Here is a 17,406-nt window from a genome sequence, read left to right as displayed (position 1 = left end):
AGGGGGAGGGAAGGGGAAGGAAAGAGTGAGGAAGAGTGAGCAAGAGCACATGTATTGTATTTTATACAACGGCATGCAAATTTCTCGATTCTGATTGGCTGAAACAGTCCATTTACACGTATGTATAGGGAACAATCCACGATCCTGGTCCCAGGACCCGCCCACAACCGAATCACATCACTCCGCGTCTCCGCCGTGCGGATTCTTCGGAGAAAACAAGATGGCGGACAATAATCTTTAACAAATGGATATGTTGATAGCGTCATAACGACTAAATATAAAGCGATTCTGTCACAGCGAATGTCTTAGTCCTTTAAACAATGTTGGATGATGTAATTGATGGGTCATGAGTCATTGTAGAACAAAAGAAAATCGCGGATTGATTGATTGATTATTCTTCTTCCTTCCTCCTGACTGCAGAGCTCACTCTCACACTGTCTGGCACACCCACACACACACACACACACACACACACACACACACACTCACATACACACACACACACACACACTACTGTCTGCAACGGCGGAGGAGAGTCAGACTGAGAGAGAGCTGGGTGTTGCGATGTTTTAAGTGAGCATGGCCAATTGAATTGATTGATTGGTTGATTGCTAATTTTATTACTGTACGCCTGGTTTCCAACTGGTTAAGTTTAGGCCCTCTAAAGTAGGTTTAAAAAAATAAATAAAAAAATAGGGCGAAGAAAACATTTTTTTCCCTATAGGGCAAAGAAAACATTTTAATTTGTTTTACCTACTTTCTATAGAAGCATCTAAGAATGAAGTTATATAGAAAGTAGGTCTGCATCCCCTTAACAATTGTGTGTATTGAGCCGTACTGTATTGTACCCATTCTGCATTTGGTAATAAAATGTTCAATCAATCATTCCAATAACACACATATGTGTTAGTTTGTTGGATCCGTTGGATGCACTTCCGAGCTGCTTCCACATGGAGGCAACTTCTCTCAATCATTCCAATAACACACAGTTGGATGTGTTAGTTGGTTGGATGCACTTCCGAGCTGCTTCCACATGGAGGCAACTTCTCTCAATCATTCCAATAACACACAGTTGGATGTGTTAGTTGGTTGGATGCACTTCCGAGCTGCTTCCACATGGAGGCAACTTCTCTCAATCATTCCAATAACACACAGTTGGATGTGTTAGTTGGTTGGATGCACTTCCGAGCTGCTTCCACATGGAGGCAACTTGTCTTTTTTGTTGTTGTGGGAACTACTTTTTCTGGCGGATGGTTTTCTCAATAAATCTTCGATTAATGTGTGTTTATTGTATAGCAATAAGGTTGGATGAATGTGGCAGTTGTATAAAAGCATTACACCACTTGCAGTCGTGATTTGTGAACAATAAACCATGCCTAGGGGGGTCTAACGACCACCCCTAGGCATGGTTTATTGTTCACAAACCACTCCTGCGCGTGATGTAATGCTTAAGTATTGTATTTATTATTTTTATGTCTTTTAATCTACATTTATTTTGATTTAATTACTGGACTGTCATTATTGTTATTATTATTTCTGTCATTGTCCTGTGATTTATCATAGATTTTTACTGTTACTGTATTGTTTGTCTAGTTTTATGTTAAAAAAGGGAAAATAAAAAACATTTGTTCAAAAAAAGAAAAGAATTTACCACTGGTTGTTATTAAGCTATATAACAGACTTAACACCCAGCAAATCTCTGATCCTATATCAACAGACCACATAGAAAGAGAGATGTATCGGTGTGTATGTGCTGCTTATGATATGCGGGTGATGTGAACAATGTTTTATCATTTTAACTTCAACAGGACAATATATGTATAGAGGCTACTGTAATGTCTACTGTGTGATAATCTATGTGTAGCATCACCTGCCTAGCATTGAGAGGGCGCCACTGGATACCATATATCAAGCTAAGTGACTCACCAATCTCCAGCAAATTCATTACCATCTACTTATGATGTACAGGTGATGTGAACAGTGTATCATTTTGTCTCCAATAGGACAATATGTGTATACACATACAGATAAACATGTACACACACGCTCACACCTACGATGCTCGCACACCTAATGGGTGCACTATCTAGACATACCACACACGTAGGCGCATATTACGCACATGCACAGACACACATGTAGACACACATACACGTTTACACATTACACAGATACGGGGGCATGGACCCACACACTCACACCTACACACCCATATGCTTACACCCTGGCTGTGTCCGATACATCCATGCACACACACACATAGGTTCAAGTGCACGCAACTGTACGAGCACTGAAGGGCATATGCCCAGGTACACACCCATTTATAGACGCATGGACACACGCACACTCCCACGCCTCTTCCAATTTATTCTATATCACCCAATCAGGCACCCATTTTTGTATTTAACGGGGCATGTTGGTTGCCCTTGTTTGGGAGTAAGGTGTTCTGCCTTATTTCGGGGCCTGCTTAATGTGAGGTTGTTAATGTTAATATATTACTGTTATGCTTACCGTTTACCGTTGCCACCTATATTACCTTACCTCGTTGGGTGTATCCCACTGGGCAGCTGTGTATGTGTAAGATTTTATATAATACCAAGATCTGAGTAAAAACTTTTACTCTTACTTTTCTTTTCTTTCTCTTTATTATTTTCTTTTACCTAAGGGGCTCTACGAGGGCCTGAGCGGCTGGCTCTATAGATAGAGAACCTCCAACATAAGCACATTATGTGTGGATTCGTTTCTGAAGGGTATTTTGGGCACCTTGTTTTTTATAGGTGTCGGGGGGGGGGGGGGTTACCAGACTTGTACATTCAACATGCTTAATTGATCAGACGTCTGTTTTGCTTTTCACCTGCAGTTGTGCTGAGCTCTCGCTAGGGATGGGAATCGAAAACCGGTTCCTAATTGGCCGATGCCTGGAACCGTGTGGCTCCCGTGACTTTCGATTCCCTTATCGCTGCCAGGTTTTTCCTAGTTGCGTAATAATGTTAGCGTTAGCATGTAGCCATGGCAGACTCTATTTGATTCATTAAGGGCTCGAAATTGCCTGGGTTTTGGTAATATGCTCCCGCTGTTTGGCTACTTCTATGTGCAGTGAAAACTACTTGAATGCTTTAGAACATAGTCATTGATTTAGTTTAGGGTGAGCTAAAATTAGCCGCGGAGCTATCGCTAGCTAACGTGAGCTAACGCTATTTAATCAAGCTCACAAAGAGAGATAAACAGCTGACAGCGGATAGTACAGGTACAAATACAATAAAACAGCGGGTGGGGACTGTTGTGTAAACCTTGTACTCTTTAGTTCACATATAATAAGAGCCGGATTGTTTATTTACTAAGTCTCTACTCTGAGTCCGTCAGACAGGAAGTACCATGGTGCAACATACAAATGTGTCCGTGTAGCAACACAAGCCAATACCTACAGGACAGGGGCCCGGGGAGGGAGCTCTGTGTGTCTGTGTGTGTGTGTGTGTGTGTGTGTGTGTGTGAGACAGAAGTCAGAGGAATAACGACTGTTATTCAATAGATTAAATTAGTTTAAGAATAAAAAAATAAATACATTTTAAGAGAATCTCAAATACATTATTTTATTTAAGTGTAGGCTATAGTTAATGTTTTTTTTTTTACAGTTTTTGTATTTTTCTGACATGGTAAATGGCTGCTTTTTTATATAGCGCTTTTATCCAAAGCGCTTTACAATTTGTTCCTTACATTTTACCCAATCACTCACACATTCACACAACGACGGCGCAGGCAACCATGCAAGGTGCCAACCTGCTCATCGGGAGCAGTTAGGGGTTAAGTGTCTTGCTCAAGGACACATCGACACGCTGCCCGGGAGGAGCGGGAATCGAACCGGGAACCTCCGGATTGCCAGACGACTGCTCTACCTCCCGAGCCACTGTCGCCCCTGACATGGGGGCTCAACAATAAATGACAATCAGAAATGTCAAGTTGCATGTTGTTATTCTAACCAGCTTAGTTCTGTTGCATTTCCAATTTATTTATTTAAATTATAAATTGATCAGGTATCGATAAGAGAATCAATAAAGAATCGAATCGATAAGCAGAATCGATAATGGAATCGTATCGATAAAATCCTATCAATTCCCATCCCTAGCTCTCGCTAGGTTCCAGATGCATGGCCTCTCTCATCTACTATGATCGACACAGGTGATACCATAGGGCTGGAAGGGTGCTCTGTCAATTTCGTGAGTTGGAATGTTAAATCACTCAATGTAGACATAGCATTTCTACAGGAGACACACTTAAAAACTGCGGGCCGTGCTTGACTGAGGGGGGGGGTGGGTGGGACAGATGTATCACTCCAACTTCCACACAAGGGCCAGAGGAGCAGCCATTTTGATAGATAAAAACACACCATTTACTATGTCAAGTGTAGAGGCCGACCCTGCAGGGCGCTATATTATAGTGGTGGGGAAACTGCATTAATTCATTCTGGCTAATATCTACGCACCAAACTGGGACAACCCTTCGTTCTTCACCAGCCTTTTTTCTCGCCTACCGGATATGACCTCGCACCATCTCATCCTTGGCGGCGACATGAATTGTGCACTCTCCCCGGTGCTGGACCGTAGCTCGTCCAGAAAGGCCCCCCAGTCTAGCTTGGCCCGCGCAATCCGGCTCTTTCTTAAATCATATGGGGTAGCTGACGTGTGGCGGTTTCGTAATCCTACATCTAGAGCAGTGGTCACCAACCTTTTTAACACTTTCCGTGCCACTCACGAGATAACTCGTGTTTTTTTATAGGTGGTTGAAAGCCACTCACGAGATTTCTCTGGATTTTTTTATTTATTTATTTTTTGCGATCTGAAATCATATTGCATCACCCGAGCCTACCCGAGTATAGCCGAGCGGCGCCGGCGATCATTGTGGAAAAAAGCGCCCCCTGTCGTCTCCCAGATGACATAAGTGATTTTGGAATGGACTCAATGAAAATGAATGGGGAAAAAAATCCGGTACTCCACATTTTCCAGTCCACTGATCCAGCCGGGGTTACCACAGTTCATTCTGGAACCTCAGAGAGACGCTGATCATGGAGTTCTACTGTATCGCGTTGGATCCATACACTTATCGATTTTTTCGAATGGTGATCAGGAATTGGAATATACCAGTTGGATACCATCTGATGTCAGGTAAGGACTCTATGTTATCAGTGTTAGGATAATCAGAGTAAGTTTGATGAAGTTATAAGCTGTTTTGTGAAATGTCCGCTTTCGGTTTCACTGTAAAAGTCCGAGAGGAAATCAACGGGGCGATTATCCGTGCGCGGCTCGAATGTGCTTGCGTGCACGTATAATATTGATCATCTAGCGTTTATTTGAAAACGATTCATAAAAAGGCGGACGAATATCAACGTTGTGGAATATTCCAGTAAAAGACGATTTTCATAGAATGCTCCAGAATAGGCTGTTTTTTTTATCTGAAAACGGGTGCTTTTCTAAATGCTCTGAAACGGAAACGACGCGATAAAAAAACAATCTGCCTTGACAGCACTGACTGGAAAATAGTCTTTGATAATGCGATGGGCAGATTAGACACATAGCCATAATTTAAAACATAGATTAGGCGATATTAACGTTAACATTGGCGCCGATGGTGGCATTCAGCGGGTAAAAAGGAAAACCTGGCGTGGCGCTCAAAGTGTTAAGCCCAAGATCACTTTTTTTTTTGGTGAAGGCAAGATCTACATATTGAAGCGTTGAGAGAAAAAGACAGCCAAGATTGTACGTTAAACTAAATTACTTTTATTTGCCTGTATTCTAATTACATGCAATGCTTTGGTCCAACATTAAAACGTCAAAGTAGAACTGTAATATGTACTTTCTCAATCAGTGCTAAGTGCAGTCATCTTATGCAGCATCACTTTTCACATCAAAACAAAAGTAGAACTGTAATGTGGACTCTCATATTATTAACATTGACAAACATATTTACAATTAGCATTTTATAAAGTAGAACTGTAATGTGTACTTTCTCAGTCAGTGCTAAGCAGTGGCGGCTCCTGAATTATTCTCCAGAGGGGGCGCTAGGGGGCGCTATACCAAACATGTACCACGCATTGGCCAAATAAAGTACAGTCTAATTCACAACTTGAAATATAAATAAACCAAACACACGCATAGGCAGAGAGAGAGAGAGAGAGAGAGAGAGAGAGAGAGAGGGAGAGAGGGAGAGAGAGAGAGAGGGAGGGAGAGAGAGAGATGGAGAGAGAGACCACGGCAGGGGGAAGCACAACAGAAGAGAGAGAGAGAGAGAGAGAGAGAGAGAGAGAGAGAGAGAGAGAGAGAGAGAGAGACCACGGCGGGTGCAGCACAACAGAAGAGAGAGAGAGAGAGAGAGAGAGAGAGAGAGAGAGAGAGATGGAGAGAGACCACGGCGGGTGCAGCACAACAGAAGAGAGAGAGAGAGAGAGAGAGAGAGAGAGAGAGAGAGAGAGAGAGAGACCACGGCGGGTGCAGCACAACAGAAGAGAGAGAGAGAGAGAGAGAGAGAGAGAGAGAGAGAGAGAGAGAGAGAGAGAGAGAGAGAGAGAGAGAGAGAGAGAGAGAGAGAGCGTTAGTTAAGCATTAGCTGAGTGGCTAACAGCAGCTAAAGTTAGCTGAGTTGGCTAAGAGAGAGAGAGAGAGAGAATTAACTCACTTTGTTTAATTGAAACGTGGTGGGCTTGATAAAGTGTATAATCCGCTGTTGATGATGTATATCCAGACCACTGTCCACTGTCCAGACTGCATCCGCCATAGCTTGTTAGCTGTTAGCACCACACAAGACAGTACTTGATTTCTTTGTCCATTTCCGTGTCGAACAGACTGCAAACTACCTGGCGTTCTATCGCCATGCTCTAAGACAAACTCTAACCTTAACCAACTTTGAAAGAGTGCCTAAGCTTAACCATCGAAAGAACTTGCAGTCACGCTCTAAGACAATAGCTGCATCTCACAAGTCACAACAACACAACTATCTCTACCACCAACCTAGAATAAGCTAGAATTGGAACATGAAAGTGGATTCGGCCAATCAGAGATCGTCTCCGCGAAATACTGCTACGGAAAAAAAAACTGACATCGGCCAATCAGAGAGCGTCTCCGCGAAATGCGTCTACGGAAATTCTTGACGCTGCTGCCTAGACCGCTTCAAATCGCGCCCGGATTCCAACATAATAGTCATATTTCAACGCACACCGCGTTACGCACTGATTGGCTGCGACGGATACAGCGATCAAACAGTGACGCGCACTCAGAGCGCTATTGCGTCTAGCCCGGGCCGAGAAATACAAAAAAATAAAAAAATAAAAAAAGTGAGTCACTTCCTGTTCAGGAAAACGAATATTTTTTATTTTATATATTAACGTTATATTGTGCATTGGAAACACAAACATACTTAAAATGAGTAAATATTATTCATTTTAAACATGTTTATATTATTTATAGGGCTATAAAACAAAAAACAAAACGTTTTTTTTTCTTCTTCTCTGATTTAACAGGTGGGGCGGCGCCCTAGCGCCCCCGGTGGCGAGCCGCCACTGGTGCTAAGTGCAGTCATCTTATGCAGCATCACTTTTCACATCAAAACAAAAGAAGAACTGTAATGTGGACTTTCTCATATTATTAACATTGACAACATATTTACAATTAGCATTTTATAAAGTAGAACTGTAATGTGTACTTTCTCAGTCAGTGCTAAGTGCAGTCCTCTTATGCAGCATCACTTTTCACATCAAAACAAAAGAAGAACTGTAATGTGGACTTTCTCATATTATTAACATTGCCAAACATATTTACAATTAGCATTTTATAAAGTAGAACTGTAATGTGTACTTTCTCAGTCAGTGCTAAGTGCAGTCCTCTTATGCAGCATCACTTTTCACATCAAAACAAAAGTAGAACTGTAATGTGGACCTTCTCCTATTACTTAACATTGCCAAACATATTTACAATTAGCATTTTATAAAGTAGAACTGTAATGTGTACTTTCTCAGTCAGTGCTAAGTGCAGTCCTCTTATGCAGCATCACTTCTCACATCAAAACAAAAGTAGAACTGAAAATGTGGACTCTCATATTATTAACATTAGAAAATGCTAATTGTAATATGTTTGTCACAGTAGAACTGTAATATGTACTTTCTCAGTCAGTGCTAAGTGCAGTCATCGTATGCAGCATCACTTTTCACATCAAAACAAAAGTAGAACTGTAATGTGGACTTTCTCATATTATTAACATTGACAAACATATTTACAATTAGCATTTTATAAAGTAGAACTGTAATGTGTACTTTCTCAGTCAGTGCTAAGTGCAGTCATCTTATGCAGCATCACTTTTCACATCAAAACAAAAGTAGAACTGTAATGTGGACTTTCTCATATTATTAACATTGACAAACATATTTACAATTAGCATTTTATAAAGTAGAACTGTAATGTGTACTTTCTCAGTCAGTGCTAAGTGCAGTCCTCTTATGCAGCATCACTTTTCACATCAAAACAAAAGTAGAACTGTAATGTGGACCTTCTCCTATTAATTAACATTGCCAAACATATTTACAATTAGCATTTTATAAAGTAGAACTGTAATGTGTACTTTCTCAGTCAGTGCTAAGTGCAGTCCTCTTATGCAGCATCACTTCTCACATCAAAACAAAAGTAGAACTGTAATGTGGACTCATATTATTAACATTAGAAAATGCTAATTGTAATATGTTTGTCAAAGTAGAACTGTAATATGTACTTTCTCAGTCAGTGCTAAGTGCAGTAATCTTATGCAGCATCACTTTTCACATCAAAACAAAAGTAGAACTGTAATGTGGACTCTTAAGAAGAAGATTAAAAAAAAAAAAAAAAAAAAAATTACATTTATTTTTTTCAGGGAAAGATCTACAGGGAATGTCTCAAAGATCGACCAGTCGATCAAGATCGACGGGTTGGTGACCACTGATCTAGAGAGGATACTCCTTTTTTCCCCCGGTCCATAATACCTTCTCGCGCATAGACAGCTTTCTCCTGGATAAGAGACTCCTTCCCCTCGTAACCAAATGCGAATACGGAGCATTAGTTATTTCAGACCATGGTCCCTTAGTTATGAGAATGAGTATCCCGAATACACGGCTCGGCCACCGCCAGTGGAGACTCAACCCGTTGCTCCTATCGGAGGAAGCCTTCACAAACTCCATCACCTCGGAAATTACATTATTTCTCGACATTAATAAGACTCCGGGAATGTCTTCTTTAACCATTTGGGAATCACTGAAGGCGTACTTAAGGGGACAGGTGATTTCATATTGCGCCAACCAAAAGAAGATAAACACGGTACGCCTTAAGCAACTGACGGACGAGATTTTGGAGCTAGATAGACTACATAGCCACTCGCCATCAACCGACACGTTGAAAAAACGTATATCGTTGCGAACTGAGTTTGACCTCCTGTCAACACGACAGGCTGAGTACCTCATTACTAAATCGTGACAGGGGTACCATGAACATGGGGAGAAGGCCGGACGGATACTTGCCCATCAGCTGCGACAAAGAACTGCCAACCAGTCCATCCCCACTATCAACGACGAGCGGGGCTCAAAAGCCACTGACAACCTTAAAATTTCTAAAAGCTTTAAAACTTTCTACCAATCGTTATACACCTCGGACTCGCAAGTGGGGCCCTCCACGCTATACGATTTCTATAGCACCCTCCGCGTCCCGACAGTCGACCCAGAGATGGCCGCAGATCTGGAGGAGGAACTTACGGTTGCGGAGATTACGTCAGCGATTAGATCTATGCAGAGTGGCAAGTCCCCGGGGCCAGACGGCTACCCTACAGATAGGGATGTCCCGATCACGTTTTTTTGCTCCCGATCCGATCCCGATCATGTGATTTTGAGTATCTACCGATACCGATATTTCCCGATCCGAGCAAAAAAAAAATTTAAATAAAAAAAACTAAAAAAAAATTTTAACTTTTTTTTAAATAATTTTTTTTTATTCAACAAACATGACCATGTTCACATCTTAAACTCATACTGAGGCCTTAGTTTTGGTTTTAAATTGCATATCATCATTCATTTATTTATTGTCACACAGAGCAGAAGAATTTTGCCAAAACAAATCAATAGTATCCAGCTGCAGAATGGCAGTGCAGCCACACTCTCAGACCCAAACGTATTTCCTTTGATTTAATTATACATCAAATGATTTATGAAGTTAACTTTTCACCTGGATAACGTCAACATTCAGGGTGAATGTAATGTGAGAAATTGGGATAAAAAAAATAATAATAATTGGGTCTGATCTGCCGTTCTGCAGCTGGATACTATTGTTTTGTTTTGGCAAAATTCTTCTGCTCTGTGTGACAATAAATAAATGAATGATGATATGCAATTTAAAACCAAAACTAAGGCCTCAGTATGAGTTTAAGATGTGAACATGGTCATGTTTGTTGAATAAAAAAAAAAAAAGTTTAAAAAAAAGTTAATTTTTTTTTTTTGCCGATCCTGATCTTCGGAAAATCACGTGATCGGCCCCGATCCCGATCACGTGATCGGATCATCCCTACCTACAGACTTCTCAACCCAGCTGTCCCCACTGCTGCTAGCCGTATTTGATGAATCATTCTCAACAAATTCTCTTCCTCCGACCATGCGCCAAGCTATTATCTCCTTAATCCTTAAGAAAGACAAGAATCCACTGGAATGAGGCTCGTTCCGTCCAATTTCCCTCCTTAACGCCGATGTCAAGGTTCTCGCTAAGGTTCTGGCCCGTCGTCTGGAGGGGGTTCTCCCCTCAATTATCTCGCCGGACCAAACAGGCTTCATCAAGAATCCGTACTCTTTCTTTAATATCAGACGCCTCCTAAATATCCTGTATAGCCCCTCTCCACCCGGAACACCTGAGGTGGTCCTCTCCCTTGATGCGGAAAAAGCGTTTGATCGGGTGTCCCCCAGGGCTCGGTCCTAGGACCCGTTCTCTTCTCCCTCTACACTAAATCACTGGGTAACATTATCACGTCTCATGGCTTCTCATATCATTGTTATGCCGATGATACTCAACTCTTCCTCTCCTTCCCTCCCTCAGATATCCACGTCTCTGAGCGGATCTCTGCCTGTCTGTCCGACATCTCCGCCTGGATGACGACCAACCACCTCAAACTGAACCTAAACAAAACTGAATTGCTCCACCTGCCGGCCAAATCCTCCCCCCTGACCGACCTCTCCATCACCGCGTCCCAGACCGCCAAGAACCTTGGTGTTGTCCTCGACGACCAGTTGAACTTCTCTGCTCACATCGCAGCGACAACCAGAACCTGCAGATTCCTCCTGAGCAACGTCAGAAGGATACGCCCCTTCCTGACAAAAGAAGCCACCCAACTCCTCGTCCAATCAACAGTCATCTCCCGCCTCGACTACTGCAACGCACTGCTAGCTGGCCTCCCGGCCACTGCCACCAAGCCTCTTCAACTCATTCAAAACGGAGCGGCCCGCCTGATCTCAAACCTACCGAAGTCGGCCCATGTCACCCCACTTCTTAGGGACCTGCACTGGCTCCCCATTGCTGCACGTATCCGCTTCAAGGCCCTCGACCTAGCATACCGTGCGGCAAAGGGAACCGCTCCCGCCTACCTACGGTCAATGGTCTCTAACTACACACCCTCAAGACCCCTACGCTCTGCATCTTCTGGCCGCCTCAGACCTACTCCTATCCAAGCTCCCGGAGGGTCATCAAAGAGAAGCCGCCTATTCTCAGTCCTTGCCCCACAATGGTGGAATGAACTACCCATCCCAGTTAGGACAGCCGAATCCCGTCCAATCTTTCGCCGTCGACTAAAGACTCACTTCTTCAACCATTATCTGAAATGATAAAAGAAAAAAAGAAAAAAATAACTAACCGTGACTAACCTTACTGTCATGCACTTGTCCTAATAAACTAACCTACACTGTAACACGCAACACTTTGATAAACATTGTTACTCAGCTGATAGAGTTGTACCCTTCTTGCTGTCTTGTCGTACAGAACTTGTAAGTCGCTTTGGATAAAAGCGTCAGCTAAATGACTAAATGTAAATGTAAACTATCTTTTTCACGCTCTGGGGAGGTTTGGGTTTGGCCCTAAACTCATAGCTTGGATTAAAATTCTATATACGTCTCCGATGGCTGCCGTTCGCACCAACAACAATCTATCCACCTACTTTGAACTACATAGGGGTACGAGACAGGGATGTCCTTTATTTCCACTCCTTTTCACGATCGCAATGGAGCCCCTTGCGCTGGCTCTGAGGCAGAACACCGATATCAAAGGGATCATGCGCACGGGCTCGGAGCATAAAGTCTCGCTCTACACGGACGACATGTTGTTGTATATATCACAACCCCAAACGAGTCTTCCTCGGTTGATGACCCTACTTGCAGACTTCGGCAAAATATCCGGATACAAAATCAACATTCAAAAAAGCAAACTGATGCCCGTCGGAACTTCGGCGGATCGGATACCTCGGAGCACATTCCCGTTTAAAATTAGCCCTAAAAAGTTCAAGTACCTCGGGATATGGATCACGCATGAACATAAAGACCTATATATGGCTAACTATCAACCTTTACTGTCTAATCTGGCGAGAGATATTGAACGTTGGGACCCCCTGTCGCTATCCCTGGGTGGGAGAATCAACACAATAAAGATGAATGTATTGCCAAAATGTCTATATGTATTTCAGAGTCTTCCAGTCTTTCTGACTAAAACATTCTTCTCCAAGATAAACAACCAGATATCTTCCTTTATCTGGAACAAAAAACCGCCCCGGATCAAAAGATCTATGCTGCAGAGACCCCGCGTAATGGGTGGGATGGCGCTTCCAAACTTCATTTACTACTACTGGCCAGCAAACATAAGATCGTTATTATACTGGGTAAAGGGCGAGGACACAGCTCCCTGGTGGACAGTGCTGGAGAGAGTCGGTTAAATCCACCTCCCTATCTGCCTTGTTATGTGCTAAGCTCCCGTTCACACAGCCCATATCTAGCTTTACCTTGAACCCAGTTGTCATCCATTCGATAAAAGTGTGGAACCAATTTAGAAGAACCTTTTCCCTCAGGGAACTATCACTGGCTGCTCCGATCACAAGAAATCACATGTTTGTCCCATCAACGATGGATAAGGCCTTCGACAGTTGGGCTGGGACTGGGAGTGGAGTGATTACGCTCTCTGACCTCTATAAAGACGGCAACTTTGCCTCCTTTGAACAGCTAGTACAGAAATACAAGATCCCTAGGTCACACTTCTATAGATACTTGCAACTCCGGAGCTTCGTAACTTCGAACTCGGACTGCTACCCAGTGTGTCCTCCTGCCTCCCTTTTAGACTCAATCTTGAACTGTAAACTGATCCAGAAACAGGCTATAAGCAGAATTTATGAACTACTTAATAGAAGCAACTCGACACCTTTAGATCTCCTCAGGGGCAGATGGGAGACTGACTTAGGTGAACCAATCACAGAGGACAAAATAATACAGGGGATTTTCTCCTCTTCCATTTGCCATAAACATGCGGTTATCCAATTTAAAATTGTACACCGACTGCATTGGTCTAAAGACAGGCTCTCTAAAATATATCCCGACATAGACCCTCTATGCGACCGCTGCAGACAGGCTCCAGCCACTCTGCTCCACATGTTCTGGACGTGCCCAAAGTTGCACACCTATTGGCAGACCATCTTTGACACCTTCTCTAAGATATTTGGAAAGGAAGTGGAGCCATCACCATATATTGCATTATTCGGAGTGGCCCCAACGGACATCCACTTTAGATGGTGGGAATCTAGAATGCTGGCCTTCGGTTCACTCTTGGCCAGAAGGCTAATACTGTTCAAATGGAATGACCCAGGTTCACCTGTCTACGGCCACTGGATGAGAGAGGTCATGTATCACATCCAACTGGAAAGGATCAGGTATACTGTCAGTGGTTGCACCAAAAAATTCCACAATATTTGGGATCCTTTCTTGACTTTCTTTGAGGGTATGGAGGCGGAGGATGTGACAGAGGCGACCTGACTGGCCTTCCTGGCCTCTCGGCCTGCTATTCTTTTATGTTCTTGCTTTTCTTTTTTATGTTTACAGAGTACAGGAGAGATGCTTGTGTCACTGCTGTCTGGTGATTCAAATGCTAAAGGGAAAATTGTTGATTGATTAATGAATGACTTAAGGTAATTAAGTTGTTTTAGAATGGTTCTGTCTGGTATGGGGTGGGGGGAGGGGAGGGAAGGAGGGTGGGTGGGCATTATTTTACTTTTATTTTATTTTGGCCCATGTGGGACCGCTTGTGAAAAAACAAAATCTTTGAATACCGTGTTTCAAAAAAGAAACGTATTTTAGTAAACCATTTATGTGGGGGAAAGTGAGCTAACTTACGAGCGAGCCATAATGTTTTTCTGGTTCCCATGAACCAAGCTGTCAAAACGAGGCATCGCAGATCAAATGTGAATCAAGATCCAGCAATTGTGTGTGTCTTATTTCCAGCTAAATATTTTGTCAGAAACATATTTTAGGTTGAAAAAGAGAAAGTTGAGAAACAGGCTAGTCTAGCAGCACATTTATCTAATCAGGTGCAATCCTGATTGACACTCCCTCACTCTCCACCTTCAAATCCAGACTCAAAACCTACCTGTTCTCCCAAGCATTCAACCTTCCTTACCCATAACCACCCTCCTCCAACTCGCCACCATTTCCCCCTGCCCCACGTTCTCTCCTCTCCTGCCCCCCCCCCCCCCCTGTTACCCGAGTACAAAAACATCTAGTAGGTGCATCGTGGCGCATTGTCAGTTAGTTAATGACAAGCGGCCACTAAACCTTAAGTTCTCCAACTAACGTTATTTATTTTTATTGTTCCTGTTAATAATAATTAACATAAGTAGCATGGTAATAATACGTAGGTTATTGATCAATGAATGTATAATACATTAATGGTGTACAAATGATACACCAGTAGAAGTCATGTTATTTCCTCATTGTCCTTTCAGTGTCGCCTCAAAAAATAGGATCAAGGCGATTTTTAGCCAGGCGACAGAAATAGCTGCGCGACCGTCGCTTCAAAATCTCCTGCCGTGTGGGTTCTCCCATTCATAACAATGGAGGCAATACAATTCTGTCGGTCGCCTCGCTAAAAAAATCGGTCGCCTGGCTAAAATCGCTCGCCGTGTGGGGACCCCTTTACTCTCCTCCCGACTGTCTCCCCTACTCACTCCCGCATTTGTTATCCGTTACTCGTGGTTTTATGTTTCCTGTGTATTCTTATTGTCCTCCGTTTCCCTCTGGTTTTGTTTCTTTGTTTTCTTTTTTTGCCTATTGTCAGCGACTTTGGGTCCTTGAAAAGCGCTATACAAAATAAATGAATTATTATTATTATTATCAATACACGCAATGTTTAAATCCCAAAATATGAGCTTGCTCCACTAAGTGAGCTGTTTGATGAAACAGCTCACTTAGTGGAGCTAAGAGATACATGTCACTTTAGTTACTACCGTCAAAACTAAAAGCAGCGATAAAACGAGTTAATGAGTGAACTTTGAGTCTGTTTTGGTCAGATGTCAGACTTGTAAAAAGCTGGAACTCAGAATTGTAGGTGATTTGACTATCAAGAGCCTGAGATCAAAGCCGGCGGCTCCTTTCCCCAAATTGCCAAACTCATCATCTGAAGTATCAGCTTCTCTTGTTACCAGTTTCACTGTGAACCATCTTAAATGACTCTGGAGGAGATTACAGGTATTAGAAGCATAAGTAGAGCTTCCTATAGACCTGCGGTACGTGATAAAGTCAATACCTAGATAGCCAGTTCACCATATTCACACAGTGGCCATTTTTATCTTGTGTCACGCTCAGGTCTATAAATACGGTAGGTTGCACAATAAAATAGAATAAAACGATCAGTCCCTTTTATTGCCTCAAATAGCCATGAGGTAGTCAGTGTTACAGCCTGCTGTCTTCCAACATTAACACAGAGGGCTGAATTGATCAAGTTATTTACTTCCCTGATTGTTCCCCTGCTGGACTTTGTATTTGTTACTTGTTACCCGTTGGTTTTATGTCTTGCGTATTCATACTGTTGCTTATTCCCTGTGGTTCTTTGTTTCTCTGTTCATTTGTTTTGCTTATTGTCAGCATCTTTGGGTACTTGAAAAGCGCTATATAAATAAAATGTATTATTATTATTATTATTATTATGTCATGATGGAGCAACTTTCAATCTATAAAATAGGCTACGCATTTTGAATCCTAAAGGAGCAGAGTCAACACTACCAATTATCCGCCGTCGACTAAAAACACACTTCTTCAATCAATATCTGAATAAAATATGAAACTAGGGGCAGCTGGGTAGCGCAGTGGACTAAGCACTCGCCTACCACCGCAGAGACTCTGGGATTGAATCCAGCTGTCAGCGGTACCTCCGGCTTGGTCAGTCGTCCCTACTAACACAATTGGCAGTGTTAGCGGGTGGGAAGCCGGCGGGGTATGTGTCCTGGTCGTTGTAAACTCCTACAGGTCGGTCGGGGCGCCTGTTCAGCATTGAGGGGATCTGGGGGAAATAGCGTGAACCTCCGCACGCGTTACATTCCCCCAGTGAAACTCCTCGCTGTCAAGTGAAAAGAAGCGGCTGGCGACTCCACATGTATCGGAGGAGTCCTCCCCAGGCCGACAGTGGGGCAATGCGTGCAACGACCAGGAAGGAAATTGGCATAATGACTAAATTGGGATGGGTGAAAAATACAGAAAGCCCACTCCCCCCCCCCCCCCCCCAAAAATAAATAAAATTAAATAAAATGAAACATACCGTCTCATCTTACCTACTATGCAAATATGTCTACACTACTATGCACTCAAGACTGAAGCACTCAAGTTCAACACTGTTTGACGAACAACGTTACGTACCCTTCCTGCTGTCTTGTTGTACAGAACTTGTAAGTCGCTTTCAATAAAAGCATCAGCTAAATGACTAAACGTAAATGTACCATGTACCAAATGCCCATGTACTGTATAGAATAGATAGAATAGAATAGAAGTACTTTATTGATCCCGAGGGAAATTCAGCACCACAGATCGCTCACAATGAACATTCAGGTAGTCAAAAATCTAAAATAAGAATAAGAGTACACAGTCAGAGATATACATTCTAAAATATGTATATAAATGATGAACAGTGTGACGGAGCAAAGTAACTCAGAATAGAAGATGTTTCTGAAACTGGTCCCCTGAACCGTGATAATGTGGTGGGAGAAACTGAGGACACACCTATATCGACTCATAATAACATATTGGTTGTGTGCCGACTCAAATGAGAAAAACATGTTAGTCAGAATTAGCTCCGGATGACTACACCACACAGACAGACAGAAAGAAAGAAAGCTGTTTTATTGGAT

General features: G+C 42.7%; 1 protein-coding gene across 1 annotated transcript in view; it reads right to left on the bottom strand.

Annotated features, from left to right (window-relative positions):
- ssh1a (slingshot protein phosphatase 1a) overlaps positions 1-17,406 on the bottom strand; it is a 142,041-nt gene that overhangs the window by 109,316 nt on the left and 15,319 nt on the right. The window lies entirely within an intron of this gene.

The sequence above is a fragment of the Notolepis coatsorum genome (assembly GCF_963971535.1).
Source record: "Notolepis coatsorum genome assembly, chromosome: 10".
NCBI lineage: Eukaryota > Metazoa > Chordata > Actinopteri > Aulopiformes > Paralepididae > Notolepis > Notolepis coatsorum.
Note: the sequence above shows the minus strand (reverse complement) of the source record. Positions and strands in the feature narration are given on the sequence as shown.